We start from the raw sequence: 5,072 nt of genomic DNA on the forward strand, positions 1-5,072 counted from the left end.
GTGTTGATAAAAGCTCAACACAGCATTCCTGGGAAGACGGAAGATATCAGAAAAAGTCATAAGAAATTATGAAAACATAAGTAAGCAAGAAGACCGTTACCTTGTAGATTGACTCACAAGGGAGGTGTCATCCAGGGCTTCAAACTCCTGGCGATCAAAAGGAGCAAGACTGAGAGAGCTCCACTCTGCAGCTTTCTCAGGATCCCGAGTGACCCTATCGGTCATCTTCAGGGTCCACTGGGGGAGGAAGACTTCCTCACCATCCGTCGAAGCTTTGGATTTTTTGTTGGAGGGAGCATCAATTATGTCATGCCTCCTCTTGGTTCGGACGGAGGAGGAAACGGTGGCCCTCTCCACCATTGGTTTCTTCCCTTTACCCGAAACATCAGCTACATGCCTGATATTCCTGATACCCCTGTAAGAGGGGTCGGGAGAGGGAAGAGAAGCCTCTTGATCTGCAGTCAAGACCCTGGGTGATCGTTGTTCGGCTGTCACAACGGCTCTAGCGGCCTTCACCCGCAGGCTTTCAGGGTTCGTTACGGGAGGCACCGCAAAGAAGAAGGACAAGAATCAGAATTCAAGACATATCACTTCAGTCAAATCAAAGGATGATGGTTAGAAGCTCACAATGAGCCAAGCCCCAGTACTGAAGGATGGAGTTATACTCCATTTCATATCCATGTATCTCTTGATACCACGGAATGGATTTGATCTTCAAGATGGCCGCCTCGTCTTCTTTGGATAAGGGAAGGCCCCGGTTACTTTCGGACGAAGAAGTAAACCTCCTCCAGGTGGTCGGGAAGTTAAGATCTGATGGAGGCGCTCGACAAAAAAAATATCGTTCGCGCCATCTTTTGTGGTTAGAAGGGCAAGTTCCTTTGGCGAGGATGCTGCCCCTCCAATCAAGTTCAGCCCTATTGCGTTTGGAAAGAAAGACCCATCCGGGAGGATGGGAGATAGAAAGAACATGAAAATGTACAAAAAGAGAAAGAGATGGCGTGATGCCAAGCTCAAAACACAAACCCAAGAAGCCGACGATGAGACGCCAGCTATTGGGGAGGAGCATTCCAGGACAAATGTTCCAGTGATTCAAAATCATGGAAAATAAAGGATTAAAAAAGGGAAAGCGAACCCCGCTTTCCAGTGTATCTATGTACAGAGAAAATTCACCCGAAAGGGATGAATCGACCCTCTCATCAGGGTGGGGAGCCCTAACCTGATATGAGGAAGGAAGGTCAAAATCTTGAACAGCGGAAAGAAGAGTTTCTCCATTATAAATGGAGGGAACAGAGCTAGGCCCACCATTGGACCCGGAGGTTTGAGGTTGCCTAGAGGAATCGACGATCTTGGAAGATCTAGACTCGACAAGAACAGGAGAAGTTTCGGTTTTTCTTTCAAAACCTTTTTGAGAAACTTCAGCGAACTCCTGCCAGAGGACGGTTAGGGTTTTGTTATCACTATCCGACTGTTCGGGAGCAGGAGAAGCAAAAGCATCACCGCTATCACCAACATGGGGTACTAAAGAAGCCCTATCATCCGCCATTACTCGTTTCAAGAAACTACAAAAAGAAAAGATCAAGTAAACTTACTGATTCAATGGAGACGGAAGCTTGAGAGCAGGAAGGCGAAAAGCAGACGACAAAGGTTCAAATTCCAAACAGGAAGAATGAAACCTACGAAGACAACGAACCGCTTTTAAAACTCCCGCACGAGTGTTCAGGAATCTGAACGATCGAGATTAATTCAAAATCAACGATCAAGATTGAAAGACGTTTTGAAAGTTTGAACTCACGAATCCGGAATAGGCGTTCGGAAACCGTCGCTTGGATGACGTGAGCCACGACAGATCAACTGCAACGGAGACATGTGGCCTTACACTCACAACGCTCGAGGAAAAGTGACCACTGCATTAAATGTGATATGACATTTAATGAAGCACGCAGAGATCATCACCTGACGACGAACCCAGTTAAAAACCAAGCCCTCGGGATCGACCGAACGCTTGGTCTGGGGGGCTCGTGATATGGAGAGTTTATGATCAGACCGGGTTCATACCTGGTCCGACCCTCGACCCCGGTCGAGATGGAGAAAACCAAATCGCTCCCGAGCGAACCGGATCCAGAAGATGGTTTGCTGAAGAAGAAAGATTACTCGGCTGCAAGCGTGCCCTAATCTTACTTATGGATTAGGGTAATCACCCTGATGACAGCAGACTCAAACTGACGGCTGCGGATAATCGTCATCAAAGGGATAACTATCGCATAACCTAACGGTTATCTCAGGAGTCCTCTACTAGCCCGAACTAGTAGAAGTCTATCGCTCAACGGATCTTATTGATGAGATCCAACGACTACCCGAAGAAGGCTCGAGTGCATCCAACGAAGGAGATTCAAAGGTACACTCTATATAAACCTCACTACTATACAGGGTGAGGGAGGGATCAATCGATCAAGGAGAATACTATCTGAGACTCAGGTTCAGATACATACTGATAGACCTCAACTATCAGCGTCCTGCTATCTAGATCACCTTTCCCGTTTCTTCATTCATTAGCTCTGTGCTTCTAGCAGAGCCGTTTGTGATTAAGTTCATCAACTGACTTAGCCTTCGGAGGTGGACTCCCGACCCCAGCGGTCGGGCCACATCTGACGCTTTTGTTTTGCAGGACACTACGTGGAGATCCAAGGGCTGAGCAGATTTTGGACGCATCACCATCCCTCGAACTTTGGAACTTAGATTTTCTATCCACAAACGTACAAGTGAGAGCAGATACCCACCTTCCAAGAAGTTTTAAAACTCATCATAAAAATCATGATCCAACGCCAAGAAATACTTCCACACCATTAGTAACTGTTCGCGTATTTCTTGCTGGTAAAAATCCTTGACTCAGTCATCCCATAGTAGTCATGGTCATGCTAATAAATTCTCACTTGACCATATTTTGTGATTTTAAATGATCTTCATGATAAATTTTCTCATTCATGTATATGCTCGAAAACAAAAAAAATTCAAATTGAATGTCACAATCAGGTCTGAAAGTAAACCACAATTGTAAAACAATGTGGTTTTCTTTGTGAGAGAGGTCTTAGTCCTCGGTCCTCCCTGGGAGCTGAGGTCAGGTGGGGTCTTTGCTTCGAGGAAATTGAAAGGAATTCATGGTATGAGTCGTTTGTCAAAATCAAAACTGCGTCGTTTACACTGTACTAAATTGTACTAAATTTTTTAATTTATTTTTAAAGAGGCAATTTTTATATATTAGAATGGAGTATTACATAATGGAAAAATTACTTGTGGACTTCCTAAATTTACAATTAATTATATACTATTCTTAAAAAGAATTAACTATAAATATTTTCTTACCATTAAGAATTGAGTTAAGTGATGATGTCACTACTAAATAAAAATTCAAAAGACCAATTTTATCCTTTTTTGTTCAAACATCTCTCATACTCAATTTGAACTCCAATATTATGGAAAATGCCTAAATAAATAAGGGTAAAATTGATCTTTTGAATTTTTATTCAGTGGTAACATCATCACTTAACTCAATTCTTAACTACAAAAAACGTTTGTAATAATATTTTTTTCAAAAGTACTAGATGTAATTGATTGCAAATTCAAGGGATTTATATGCAATTTGTCCTTATATGATATTAAGGGTGTCAATTGCATACCGAAACCGTTTAACCATACCGAACTGCGCCGTCTAAAACCGCACCATACCGTATAGTTCAAAATTTGGTACGGTTTCGGTTTTAGGTACTCATATCGTCGGTATATACCGAATTGGTACCGTATTGTTCAAAATTCGGTACGGTTCCGTTTTAAGTACTCATACCGTCGATATGTACCGAATTGATACCGTACCAAATTAAGGGATATAAATTGTAATTTTACAATTAAAACACTTTACCTTTACCCTATCCCTAATTCCCTATTTTAGTTTTTCATTTCACCATTTACTCATCTTCTTAGATTTACTTGTTTTGTCTCTATTAATTAGATTTTCTTGCTTTATCTATGTTAATTTCAAATTATATCGATTGGTTGATCACAATTTCATTATAATCTTAATGAACTAATAACAAAAGTGGCATAAGTTCATTCGTACAAAAATTGTACACGCACTAGATACTGTGCTTAAACCGTTTTTTGGTACCGATATAATACCGAAACTGTACCGAACCGTTTTTGTAAATACGAAACTGCATCTGCATCGTTTAAATAATTGATAAGATCGATTCCGTTTTTCGGTATTCAAAGTTGGTACTGTACCGATTGACACTCTTATATAATATACAATTAGGAAAAATCGAACTTACGATTTATTTACTGAAAGATATTGGTATTACCAATCGGACAACCCTGCAATGATTACATTGTACTAAAAAATTACAATAAGAAACTGATACGACATATTTATACCGTTCGATGGAATAGTACGATAATAATCAGACAAAATGATAGAATTGAAAAATGTAACACCGAAAACCTTTTTGTGTTGAATAAGTATAACATAGTGATGATATGATAGACTTTTTATTTTTTTGGGTAAAGTTATAAGACAGACTTCCATTAATATTATAGCAAATACGGATCCTCAGATCGTGTATGAAAAATGAAAAACCCACGATAGTACCATTTCTTCTTAAACGTTTCATGGATGTTGCTGGGAAAGGATGCAACAAACGGAGAAATAATGGCACGTAAAAGTTCATGTCTAGACTTTTCTCAACAAAATTTGTCCCAAGCAGCATTTATGTTAATAAAAAGGGCACTAAGAAGGTGAATGGACTTCTACTTTCACGTGTGAAAATGAAAACCAGAGGTGAGATTCCGGGAACCATCCAGCAGTGGAGTCATGGTGGCTTCGGACATCAGAATTAATATTAGGTCCCATTCATATGATTATATTGTAGTGTTGGAAAGTAAACCTGTTTGGTGTAATATGTATATATGAATCACTTGATATATATATATATATATATATATATATATAGAGGTTTCAACTTAACAGTATTTGAATGATCAGGCTGGTCCAACAAGACGAAATTTGAATAGTTCTCACTTCT

Source organism: Hakea prostrata, chromosome 1, assembly GCF_041222555.1.
Source record: "Hakea prostrata isolate BN-2017 chromosome 1, UWA_Hpros_2, whole genome shotgun sequence".
Taxonomy (NCBI): Eukaryota; Viridiplantae; Streptophyta; class Magnoliopsida; order Proteales; family Proteaceae; genus Hakea; species Hakea prostrata.